This window comes from Lemur catta, chromosome 3, assembly GCF_020740605.2.
Source record: "Lemur catta isolate mLemCat1 chromosome 3, mLemCat1.pri, whole genome shotgun sequence".
NCBI classification, from domain to species: Eukaryota; Metazoa; Chordata; class Mammalia; order Primates; family Lemuridae; genus Lemur; species Lemur catta.
The window spans coordinates 3,688,944-3,702,262 of record NC_059130.1 but is presented as its reverse complement, the minus strand read 5'-3'; the positions used below and the strand labels follow the sequence as shown (position 1 = coordinate 3,702,262).

Here is a 13,319-nt window from a genome sequence, read left to right as displayed (position 1 = left end):
CATAGCCCTACGTTTATAGTCCGGCTGCATCCATGCATGAATAAAAAGAAGTAATTTGGCTTGGCTTAGAATGAGAAGAGGCCCTGACTCTGGGTTGCCTGCAGCAGGACATTTTGCTTCACCCTGTAAGAAGGTAGGTGACCGCTGGGTGAACTCACCCAGCAGAACCAGTTCTTGGGCATGTTTTCAGACACACCGATGAAGTTGTCCCCACCCACTTCCCTCCATCCTCCCAGCCTGCCTGGCCCAGAATCATGTGCTCACCACCTTGTCTTCCTCTACATCTTACATGAAGGGGAAGCAGCCAGAGCAGTGGGGCAGCAGAAGCCAGGCTTGGTGGCCAGGGACAGAGTTTGCCCAGCAGTGAGATAGCCATTGCCGTCTGCAGGTGCACGAGGAAGGCCTTCAAAGATCAAACCTAAAAACAGCCAGGCAGCCTCCCCACGATGCCTAAGGAGAGGACACAACCTCCTGCTTTGCATAAGGGAGGGCCAGCAAGGAGCCGGGGTGTTAGGAGAGGCTTCCCGGAGGAGGTGGAGCCTGCGCTGGGTTCCAGGGCACCTACTGCCTTTACTCTCCCTCCTTCCCCATCTGACCTTGCCTGGGAATGGATTGCGCTGAGACCTGGGCAGGGAACCTCCGGGCTGATGAGAAGGGGTCCCAGGACTCAGTGGGACTTTGGGAAGCAGATGATATCACATTGGGTCGCTTGGAAGCGGCACAAACATAATGTGTGCAGCAAGGAATTTAAAAACAATCATAAAACTGACTAAAAGTTGGTCCACTTTTTATTATCACCATGTGCTGACAATTCTAAACAAAGTCGGTGACAAAACACACCTTGCTCCTGCCCCACCATCCTGCCCTTGAGGGGGGCTGGCCCCGTGCCTGCTCCTTAACAGACTGCAGTGTGGTCCAATGACCTCACCTTGCTAAACCTCAGTCTGCTGGTCTGTGAAATGGAGAGGGTGATTTGCAACGTGTAAAATGCACATTGCGCCTCCCGTAGGGTTTTTGTGGGTGTTACATGAGTTTGTACGTGTAAAGATCGTAGAACAGTGCCCGGCACATCATAAGCACTCAGTAAAGGCCAGTTACTAGTACCGTTGTCACTATTAGTGAGGGCAAGTTTAAGTTATAGGAAATTAACTAGACTTTGGTGACCAATCATCTGCGAGTTCTGATCTGGCAGACATGTGCCAAGGAGGGAGTCAGTGGTTGGAAGTCATTGTGGCTGGGCCCTAAATTATCACCAAAAAGGTCACCATGTACCAGGCCCCTCCCAAAGACTGCCAGAGAAAATGCTCCAGTGTGTGCACAATATCAGGGCTCTTCCACTCTGGGGATTTTTGCAGTCACCAGACTCCGTGAAAGATTTGATGTGCTGGAAAGTACAGCTGTGGGAAAAGAGGTGCATGAAGAGGAACCCACCAGGGAAGCTCCAGGGGAAAAAAGTCACAAAACAGCTCTGCCCAGGGCCACTGAAATCTCTGAAGACCCCATAACACACAAACACACACACACACACACACACACACACACAAACATACACACACACACACACATACGTCCTACCTTCCTAGACCTAGAGGAAACTGCCTTGTTTTTCTAAATTAAATTAGAAAAACTTAGGAAAGTACCATTTTACACAAGAAATAAAGGAATCCATCATGACAAAATACCATACCAGATGAGAAAAAATATTTTTTCTTCCCTCATATATAAAAGTTTCAATCAATCCATAGATGTTTGATCCGTGGTAGATTTTTGATAGGAACTAAGTTTCCACATTGCTGGCTTTTTGAGGCTGATCATGCCATTTTAGAATCCTTCCCTGGCACCTTTGATAGAGGCACAATACCCAGCAGTAGGAGAATTTTTCCTAAATGTGGTGCCCTATACTCTCCTGCTATGAAGTGCCACGTTCCTGTTGGTCACACTGGCTTGGGTTGCTCCCTGGGGTCTGCCCTAGCAGAGTGGCATATCTGAGCCCAGTGTCCCTTACGTGTCCAAGTTCTATGTAGTGGCCTGGCCCAGCCCATGTGGTTTAAGGAGCTCAGCCTCAGACGTGCACGTCTGTTGAGAATCTGGACCCCAGGAGCATGGTAATTAGGCCAGAGCCAGGGTGGTGTCAGCCTGCAAGTGCAACTGCAAGGTGGCAGCCCACCCTCCCTCTGCTCCACGGCCCTGAGCCCTTTTGCCACTCCAATCCCCAAGGCCTGGCTCCCAGCTGGGGCCTGAGCACCACCTGCTGGCACCAGAGCCCCAGTCAGAATCCAGTGCTCATAGGAATTGCTCACATGCCTGGGGCAAATCACATGGCCTGCCTGCCAGAGAGACAGTCTGGATCAAAACATCCCAGTCCAGTCTCAGTCCCAACCTCAAAGAAATGAATGGTCAGTCTAAGACGGGCACGTGCTCAAAAGGGGAGGAGTGACAGTTTAGGGCAGTGGCTATCAACGCTGACTCCCATGAGAATCACCTGTGGGGTATAAATACAGATGCCCGGGCTCCCCCTAGCTTCTGAATCAGAATCCAGAGCGGCAGGATCTGGGCTTCTCTCTGATTTTTGAAAAGTTACCCAGGGGGTTGTGATGTGCAGTCTAGTGTTTAGAGTTACAAACTGGGGGTTTAGGAAAAGTAGATTTAATGAACGGTTGCCTCTGATACTCTGCATGTGACTTTCAGCTCAGTTCTCTTCGTCTGGCTGCTTCCCTGCACTGCTGTCCAACTCCTGGTTTGGTGCCTCCACTCGGGGGGACCACTGCATGCATTCTCCCATTTTAGTGTTCAGACAAGCCAGCTGGGGCCCTCACTAAAGTGCAGACTGATTCAGTAGTGTCTGGGTAGAGTCTGAGAGTCTGCATTTCTAATGAGCTCCCGGGTGATGACACTCCTGGTCCAGGGACCTAGGGAAGAATGGGTTCATGGGCTCAGATGTGACCCTCATCTTGCCTTTGCCCTCCAGAGTGCCAGCCCAGGGCTTCTCGGCAACCCAGCCACACTGCTTACTGTGATGCTGGTCACCAGGAGGCCGGGGGAAAGTGTGCCTGGCCCAGCATGTGTGTGTTCTCCTGGCAGTGTTGACCCTGCTCAACGCCCCCTCCTTCCTGAGACACGCTATTCCGTTGGCTCCCATGATACATCTTCCCCTGTTCTCCTACATCACTGGTCCTGGCCTTTTCATGTGTCCTTTGCAGCCTCATCCTCCTCTGCCCTGCCATAAAATGTCAGAGCCCCCACGCTCAGTCCTAGGGTCTCTTCTATTGTCACTCTACATCCAGGTCCACACCCAGAGCTTTAGTGGCTGCCCGTTCCCAGCTGACTCATAAATTTCTGTCTTCCAGCCCGACCTCTCTCCTGAGCCATAGTTCTACAAGTCCAATGGCCCACATGATCTCTCAACTTAGATATCTCAAAACACTGCAAACTCACAAGCTGAAAACCAAACTCATGATCTTTGTCCCCAAGCCTAGGTCCCTCCCAGTGACCTCTCTCAATAAATGACATCCATCCATCCAGGAATGAAAGCTAGAAACCTGGCCATCATCTGTTACCTTATCTATTGCTGTGTTATAAACCACCCCAAAATTTAGTGACTTAAAGCAATACTAATTATTTATTTTGCTTGCAGATCTGCAGTTTGGATGGGGCTTGGTAGGGACAGCTTGTCTTTGCTCCATGCAAAGTGTCAGCATGCAAAGTGTCACTGCATGACTTAATTGGGGTAGAAGACCCACTTCCAAGATGGTGCACTCACTGACTGGCAAGTTGGTGCTGACTCTGGCTCCTCTCTCTGTGGGCCTCTCCACAGATAAGCCTGGGCTTCCTCACAGGATGGAGGCTGGATTCTAAGCGAAAACATCAAAAGAGACAGGAAGTTACAGCTGCCGGTTTCTTAAGGGCTCAGCCTAGAAACTGACCCAGCCTCACTTCCACTATATTCTGTTGTTGGGCAAGCAGTTGTGGAATCCAGTTCAAGGGAGGGCACATGAACCCCACCTTTCGATGAGAAGAGTTTCAGAGAATTTTGGGACCATATTTTAAAACTGCCACACCACCCTTGATCTCTTTCTCCCTCACCTACAAATTCCAGTCGTCACTCTGCCTGATGATTTAGCTCTCCAACATCTCTTGAATCTGTTTATTTTTCTCTATTTCCTCTGCCACCCTGCGGATCTAAGCTGCTTCTCCTCACATACAGCCATAGCCTCCTAACTTGCTTTGTGAGCCTGTTTGCCTCTTCTCCTATCTTTTCTCCGTCCTGGAACCAGGACGATCCTTTAAAATATTAATAAAATCCCAACTATGTCACCGCCTTTGCTTAAAGCCCTTCAGTAACTTCCCGTTACTATTAGGATAATGATTCATGTCATTGTCATGGTCTGTGAGGCCGGGGCCCAGCCCACATTTCTGGCCCCCTGGCTGTGGGATGGATGACTCCAGAGTTGCCTGTCGGAGGACTGTGGTGCGGGGCAGGCAACCTGGCTGAAAGACAGCAGATGGCAAGATTCGTTCTAAACTGCCCTGATGGGACAAGGGTGCTGTTTTCACCTGGCCTGTGGTTTGTTTGGAATGACAGTGGGGCTAACAGATAGCACACGGGGGAATCGAGTACCCTCAAGCCACCCTCTTGGCCCCATCACTACACATTGGCCTGTTAAACTTCTGGAACATGCCCCACTTCTGCTCAATGCTCTTCCCTCCCCGACCCTACCTCTTCTCCTGTTTCCTCATGGTTCACTCCTGCTCATCTCCACTCTCAGCTCACGGGCCCTTCCTCAGGGCAACCTCTCCTCATCCCCAAATCCTCTCATCGAACACGTAACACTGGTTACCAGGGCGGTTTTACATTAATTTCTATGATTGTTTATTTATTACTGTCTGACACCCCCTCCCCCCGAGAGCAGGAACTGAGTCTGTCTCTGCCAGCCACATACCCCCAGAGCCTGGCACGGTCCTGGGACACGGTGCCTGGGACACGGGGCCTGGGACACAGGGCCTGGGACATGGGTCCCAGCAGCTGTTTGCTGGGTGGCTGCTGGTGGCTGAGCCCGGCCTCCTGCCTGCCGTTCCTGCTGGCCTCCAGTCTCCGCTGCCCCTGCTCCTCTCCAGGCTCCCCTTCCCCCACTCGTTTCTCTCACATATGCCTGCCTTGTGTCCCCTTCTGGGGTTCGATGGATAAGGGGGACTAGCTGGGAAAGTGGGTTTGTGCCGTAGGTGCGAGGCGGAGGGTCATCCAGCGTGTCCGCCCTCCGTCCCAGGCCTCCCCTGCGTTTTCCCCGGAGCTCCAGCGCCTTCTCTCAGCGACAGGGGTTTTAGCATTGACACGGCTCGTGCCCCAAGGCCACATTGGACTTGGAAGGGAAGTTTCGTTGCCGCTCAAATCACCGCACATTGGCAGCGCTCAGGTTTTGTCCCCATCTTGTTCTCTGCCTTCTCTGCAGGGCTCTGTTCCCAGATCACCCCCCCTGGAGCAGCCCTCTCTGCCCAGGGCACCAACCGTCACACTTGGAACCTGCCTCCTTCCTGAGGGGCTTCCTCTTCTGCCACCCCGTGGCCTTTGGGCTGCTTCCTCCTCTTCTGCCCTGGTGAGTCAGGGATGCCATAAATACGAGGGACAGGCAGACACTCCCAGTTGGGACTGTCACAAAGTTCACTGTGGCAGGAGCATAAAATGTGCATCCCTCGAGCGCCTTGCCCTGCCCTGCACCTGCCCCCGACTTATCTCCGTCTGTACCCAGGGAACAGTGACACTTGCGGTGAGCCAGCGAGCCCCCCACCTGTGCCCCGGCCCTCCCCTCCTCTCCTGCCCCTCTCAGCCTGAGTCACAGCCATCTGGCTTCTTCTCCCCTTTCAGTCTCTACCTTCCTGCAGCCCACAAGCTGCCCCAAGGCTCTGCCTCTTCAGTCCCAAAGGGGACTAAGAAACCTGCTCAGGATCCGTTGCGCCCTGTGGTCTCAGCTTCCTCGTCCTCGTGCGTTAGGCGAGCCCCTGACAGAGTAGGCTGCCGTCTCCATCTCGGCATCCTCGCCTCTGCTTAGCGTCACAGGGACAGGAGAACCGTGTGTTGTTGCAGAGCACTTGGAGAGTAAAAGCATGCCAAGAAGAAACCCCGATTGTCCCATGATCCCAGAGTCCACAGATAACTGTTATTCTTGCTGTATTTTGGCATATTTTCTTCTGGAATGGGCTCTGTCTCTCTGTGTGACTATGTGGCATTGGGATACTGTTGTACTAATAGACACAGTTTGGCATCCTGCTTTATTCCCTTCTATATACAGTTCCACACAGTGAGCTGTGAGCCCCTCGGGGGCTGTGTCAAGTCCTACTTCTTTAATAAGCCTTGCCATTAAAATCTCTTTTCCTGGTTTTAACGTAGCCCCTTCTCTCCCTGCCTTACCACTTGCTGTTTAACACTTAGGCTCCATAAGTGACCTCTAACTGCTGCCTGGGCAGGACTGTGCCACAAAGCAAGCACTCAATCAACAAGGCCCTATTAGCACCCGGCTCCCTGTAGATACCTCGCGGGCGGAGCTGGCATGTGGTGGGCAGAAGGGCCGCCAGAGACACAGCCCCTGCTCAGGGGAGCGTGCCATGCCCTCCGCTGAGGGGGAGCCCCCCCCCCCCCCACACACAGACCTGCAGCAACCTGAGAATTCCGTGTGCCTGCAACACCTGCCGCCCGAGGCGGTTCAGGAAGACCAGCCAGCAGTGAGGGCTGCGGTGGTCGTGGTGGGCTTCCAGAGAGGTGGGCCAGGGGCATATATACCTCTGATCGTTTTCCCAGTGCCTTGCGCCAAGCTAGGACTTAAAGAGAAACTCATTTAATCTATCTGGATTCCTAAAGTTCCACGTGGAACAAACAGTTCAACAGACTTTTATTGAGTCCTAAACCACCTCCCTCCCTGCCTCTGGATCTCTCCTCTCCCAGCTGCCGGTTTGACAGCAGGCAGGGAGTTTCCCACCTAAGAAGCCAGCACAAACCAACCTGCGTGTGTGAACTGCCTCCTTCTCCCTAGAGACTGGCACTTTCTCAACCCCAGCGCGTAGCTGCTAGCCCTGGGCCAGGCTGGGCCCCTCCTGGCCTCCCTACTAAGACTGTGCTTTCTCTGAGCAGATGGATGTTCGAAGTGGAGGCATTACTGCCGGTTTCCCAGGGGCTCCCGTAATGTGCTGTGTGTGCCTCAAGCAGCCAGTTTCATCAAGCATTTCATTATCCTCCTCGGATATATGACTTTCGGTTTAGCTCTCAAGAGACACTTTATTTTCTCCTTAACAAATCTTAATTATTTACAAGCAATCATCGAGGCCTCAAGCTGGGTCTCCATACCCAACCCATTGAAGGAGGTTAAATGACCTCTCCTGTTTCCATCTGGGGTATCTTCCAGACTCTGCGTCCCCTCTCCGGGGCTCCGTTGGTCGTTTGTTTAATTTTTGATCAATTTCTAGTGATTCATGGGACAAGTTCTTCCGCCAAGTTTCTCTGGTTATGAACCCTACCCATGCTTTAGGCTTAAGTTCTCTGTACCTCATTCCTTGGCTGTCAAAGAGCACTCGTCTGAGACCTCTTATGTGCTGGTCACTTGCTGAGTTCTGGGGATGTGAAGATGAAGACAACTCCAGCAGAGGAGGAAGACGCAGCATGGAATGCACGTAGCGTCCTGCTTGTGTGCCAGGGTGAAGGCTCTGCACTCTACGTTAAGTCACGCAACCAGGAGTTAGATGACATGGTGATGCTCATGCTGCAGGTGAGGAGACTGAGGTGCAGAGAAGTTAATTCAGTCGCCCAAGGCTACCGCGGTCATGCAAGTTTAGAAGGCGGAGCCAGCCCGGACAGTGCGGCTCCAGCGTTTGTGCTCTTGGCCTCTCTGCCACGCTGCTGCGTAATAATATAAGTTTCATGAGAAAGTGGCACTGGGAGGCAGGTACTAGTAGGTGCCACAAAGGACAGAGTGATCAACTCTGCTTGGGAGAGTTACAAGATTCCTTTTAGGGCAAGGCATGTGCTCACAACACCTTCTTTTGAAAGCTGCTATAATGCTGGAAGATTTTATGATTCCTTCTTCGCAGGTAAAAGCCCTTGTTCTTCCCACTTGTGCAACTTGTCTCCCCCTGGAGGCTAACGCATCAGCCCAGTAGCAGGTATCAGCACCTTACAATGAGGATGCTCTTTTTGAGAGCCTTGAGAAGAAGGAGAGTGGGGTGGGGGGCGAGGAGGGAAGAAAGAGAACTGCTGGAGCACGAGGGGCACAGGCCAAAGGAAGCAGCAACAGGATGGAAGAGCTGCAACTGCCGGAGGAGGGTGGGCTCTGGGCAACGGGAAAGGCGACACCCAATGCCAGTCTCTACAAGGAAGTAGGAAGGGAGGCAGTTGGAAGGCTCTAGAAATGAACCTCTCTACTTCCCAGCTTTCTAATCACAGACTAAATGTCCCACCTTGTGCTGTGTCCCATCCGCTGAGTAGGGATGGGACATAGCACCCCTAGAAGACCCCACAGAAGAGAGAATGAGGCTGCAGGGCTGATAAACACAAAGCCCACGGAAAGGAGTGGAAGGAGCTGGATTTGCTCCAGATGGAGGTGAGAAAGCTGGTGATTACAAAGATTAGCAGCCTCTGAGTATGTAATGGGAAATGACTGAGAAGTCCAGCCAGGTGTCTTCGTTGCCAGCCATATCAGAACAAGAGGAAATTGACTGAATCTGTGGAAAGGATTTAGGTTCGCTATAGAGGTTCCCAACATGGCTGTTGGCATAAAGTTCTTAAAACACGGGATAACTTCTCATCTAGGATCATGGAAAATGTAAGTGTGCCTCGGGGCATGGGATCAGCCTTTTAAGATCCTTCTCAGGTTTACAAATAACATCTGAAGAGCGCTCTGCATTTGCACAAGATGGTTTCTTCTTTGTGTGCTCTTTGTCATCCATGCATTTCTGTTTCCTTCCTCACAAATCTATTACCAGAAATGGATTTTAACTCATTGCTATATTGATCCCTAAAACTGATCTAGTCTTTAGTTACAATCATTATCAATTACTCTTCCTTTCAGAGAGCTTACTCGTGGTGACAGTGGGTGGGGTCTCCTGTGATTAACTTCTACCAAGGGCGTACCTCAGCAGCAGACTGTTAGATGAGGAACTAGAAGTGATTGTATATGAAATATATATATAATAGTAAACACATATAAGAGTAACGGTCATTTATTGAGCACTGATGATGAATTAGGAGCCATTCTACACCAAGTTCACATTTCATGTCACTTAGTCCTCACTCAGCCCATTTTTCCAGTGAGGACTCTGGCACAGAGAGGGTCCGTAAACTGCTCAAGGTTAAACATTCAGTAAATAAAGAAACTGAGGTTCCAGCTAAGGCATTCGAGCTCCAGAACCTGTGCATTTGAGCCGTACGCTATGCTAGTTCCTGAATCGGCCACGAGAGGCTGTACAGCACGTGTAGAGTGCTACAGATCCGGGAATAAAACTCCTGGAGGGACGTTTCTGAGCTAGAAGAAAGGGAGAGCGTGAGAGACAAGAACAGGGGTCAGGAGTGGTTGACGGGAGTGTAGCCCTCCCGGGAAGGGGTATTCAGAGACTTCCTGAGTCCAGCCAGTCCGGCCTGCTGCATTCCACGAAGGCTCATCTCTCACCAGGATGTGGGGGGCCCGAGAACCGTGAGGTGCTGGCAAACAGTGGGTGTGGTTTCCATGCAGTCACCAGCCCCAGTTCTTCTCCTACACAAAGTCCACACCGATTTCTCTCCTGTGAGCAAATACTGTACTTAGAGTTCAGCCAAGAGGACTTAAGTGTGTGTATCAGTCTGGTCTATGTCCATAAACTCTGCCAGGGTAAGAAGATGGCTTTGTGGGCATCTATCTCGTCTCCCAGAACAGAGCAGGCAGCGAGTTTTAGGCACATATTAAATACCTGTCACATATTAAACACCTGTCACATATTAAACACCTGTCGGTGCACTGAAGAAAGCACGTCAGAGTTCCAGTGACAGGGGTGAGGGGTGTGATGTGGTCAAGGAACAACGTAGGAAATGGATTCTGGCTAAGGGATGACTTGGTGGGTTGGTTTTCTTTGCTGTGAGAGTGAGAATTGTTACGATCCTATCGAATGTGCCACAGTGTGGGGGACCAGCCCTGCACGGACCACGCAGGTCCTGCCAGAGGCAGCGGTCCCTTAGTGCGTAGTCTGTGGGTAGTATGCCAGACACGATGGGAACCTTTATGCAGGTCATGGAGGGGCTCGAGAGTGGTCTCCCTGAGGACAAGGCTCCAGGAATGTTCTGGTCCAGGCAGGGATAGAAGAGGTGAGGTAGAGATCAGTGGCAGCTGCTGTGACCTCCGCCAGGCATACAGGGACCGACGTCTAGACAGGCTCTCTGAACGGGGTAGAGAGCTATAGCCGGGAGCTGGGCCGGTGGCATCAGAGGGCCCCGCTCAAGCAAACAACCTTCTGAAGAAGGGTCACTTGTGAGTAAAGACGAAGAATGTGTTTTCTGCTACATGAAGGTGGTGGAAAGACCACTGGGGGTCTTTGACTGAGGGTCATTGATAAGCCTTGGCCACGTTGGAGGCAACTTCCGGGACAGGGTGAGCAACTCGGGAAGGCAGCACTGGGACCGATTCCCAGGCGCTCCAGGCACTGGTGTCACCGTGAGGAAAGTATGCCAATGCCAAAGAGGGGAAAGCTGGCTTTGACAGCTTCCTGTCCCTCTCGCCCCCATACCCGGTACTCTCTGACGTCGCCAGGCGGCCCCAGGAGCTCGCCCGGTGCCTGCTCTGGCAGGGCGGCCGACTGTCACGTCACGAAGTCCTGCGCACTATGTACGAGCAACCCGCATGCTTCAACTGTTCCCCAGGAGCTATGTGCATTTTAAGGGAGAAGCGTGTTAATGCAGCTGAGCTCTGATCAGACGGTGGAGTCCTGCCAACCGGGCGGCCTTCAGCAGGGCATTTTCCTCCCTTGCGCTGCAGCCTCATCATAGGAGCTCTCAGGAGGAAACTGCTCGTCCTCCTACCGCCAAATCCACCCACCCACCTGCGTCCTTAGCCACGTCCCGCTGCAGGGGACGATGGCCCCAGGGCCTTTCTCAGGCCTGCCCTCTCTAACACCCTCTTCCCGGCCCTATTTGCTCCACAAGGACAAAATTTCTGTCCCCATTCTCTCTTGGCTCATTCTTTTCATCAATAAGCACTGTGTCAAAAATATTTCTTAAGCCATCAAACACATATTTTGGAAAAGAAAAAGGCACTAATTTCTCTTGACCCTATGGCCTCTTTAGCCACCACAGCCCCCTTTCTCTCTCCCCTTCCAGCAACTACTGTCCACATCCTCTCGTCCCCTGTGCTCTAGAGCCCGCTCCACTCAGGCTCCATCCCCACTGCCCCACTGCATCTGCTTACACCAAGGCCACCTCCACGCTGCCACCCTCAGTGGTCACTCTTGGTCCTCGGCTCCCTGGTCCAACAGGCCAGCAGCATTCGAGCAGTCGGCCCCCTGTGCTTGCATGAAACTCTTCCTGCCCCGCCTCTGGGAAACACTTGCCCTGGGTTCTCCTCCTACCTCCCTGGCCAGGCCTTCTCCTCCTCCCTTGCTGACTGCTCCTCATCTTCTCCATCACCAGGCACGGGGGTGCCCCAGGATGTCTAACAGCATCTCAGGCTTCATCGTGTCCACAGACAAACCCTGATCTTCCCCCTGAACCCTGCTCCTTCCTCAGCCTTTGTCATCTCGGAAAATGACAATTCCATTCTTCCAGCTGCTCAAGCCAAATCCTCGTATCTATCCCTGACCCCTCTTGTCCTCTAACACGCCAAACCCACGCCGCAATCCAATCCCGTTGGCTGTGCTTCCTAGATACGTCCCACTCCGGGTCACGTCACACACCTCCGCCACCGTCTAAGCCGTCATCGGAGCTCATCTAGACTCTTGAAACCAACACTTGCCTGTTTTCCCTGGTTCCACTTTTGTCCCCCACCCCTTCTGTCTACTCACCTCACATCCACCAGAATGACCTTTAAAAATGTCAGATATACAACCTCTGCTTAAATCCCCCCCAGGGCTGCCCACCTCATTCAGAGCAAAGCACACAGTTTGAAAGAAGGGCTCCAGCACTGCATGCAATGAGACCCCTACTTCTCTGCCCGTCTCTCCTCCTCCCTCACTCGCCTCCCACCCCCACTGCACTGGCTGCCTTGCTGTTCCCTGTGCAGGGACCAAGCTTACACCTGCCTTGCTGCCTGTCCCCTGCTGTGCTTCTGCCTGGAAAGTTCTCACCACCAGTACGCACGCAGGTGGCTCCGTGTGCCAAGCATCTACTCTGCATAACAAACCACCCCAAAAGGCCGGGCGCGGTGGCTCACGCCTGTAATCCTAGCACTCTGGGAGGCCAAGGCGGGAGGATCACTCGAGATCAGGAGTTCGAGATCACCCTGAGCAAGAGTGAGACCCCGTCTCTACTAAAAAATAGAAAGAAATGATCTAGACAGCTAAAAATATATAAAGAAAAAATTAGCCGGGCATGGTGGTGCATGCCTGAAGTCCCAGCTACTCGGGAGGCTGAGGCAGGAGGATCGCTTAAGCCCAGGAGTTTAAGGTTGCTGTGAGCTAGGCTGACACCATGGCACTCTAGCCTGGGCGACAGAACGAGACTTTGTCTCAAAGAAAAACCAAAAAACAAAAAACAAAAAACCACCCGAAAACTTAGTGGCTTAAAACATTAACAATATTTATTTCACTTAGGAGTCTCCATTGTGTGCAGGGCTCTGCAGACACAGCTCAGCTCTGCACCCCTTGGCATCAACTGGAGCGGCTGGGCAGCTGGGTTTGCTCTTCTCCGGGTCTGGGAGTTGAAGTTGTCTGTCCCAAGGGACGTCAGTTGGCGTCCCAAACACCTGCCTGCACCTTACACTCTCCACGCGGCTGCTTAGCTTCCTCACAGAATGTCGATTGGGTTCCCAGGACAGCATCTCAAGAGAACCAGGTGAAGTGTATGGCCTGTTGCCAGTTAGTCTCAGAGCCACGGAGCATCCGTTACACTGTGGTCACAGGTCCACCCAGACGCAGAGGGAGGGGACGCAAACCCCACCTCCCGATTGCGGGAGAGGCAACATCACACGGCCAGAGCATGTGTGATGGGAGATGCCGGTGGGGCCACAGTCTTTCTCACTGTTTTCTCATGAACTTATATAAAATAAACTCTCCTGGGAATACTCTCTCTCTCTCTCTCTCTCTCTCTCTCTCTCTCTCTCTCTCTCTCTCTCTCTCTGTCTCTTTCCCTTGATATAATCTTATTCATAAAATTCTTTACC

The 13,319-nt window shown here is 52.3% G+C and overlaps 2 protein-coding genes across 2 annotated transcripts in view; one reads left to right on the top strand and one right to left on the bottom strand.

Moving 5' to 3' along the window:
- STYXL2 (serine/threonine/tyrosine interacting like 2) overlaps positions 1–375 on the bottom strand; it is a 33,841-nt gene extending 33,466 nt beyond the window's left edge. Inside the window, exon 1 of the transcript XR_006734016.1 lies at positions 265–375. The gene's annotated coding sequence lies outside the window, so the exon portion shown is untranslated. The remainder of the gene's footprint in view (positions 1–264) is intronic.
- Positions 1–13,319, top strand: part of GPA33 (glycoprotein A33) — a 29,797-nt gene that overhangs the window by 1,199 nt on the left and 15,279 nt on the right. The gene's annotated exons all lie outside the window — the stretch shown is intronic.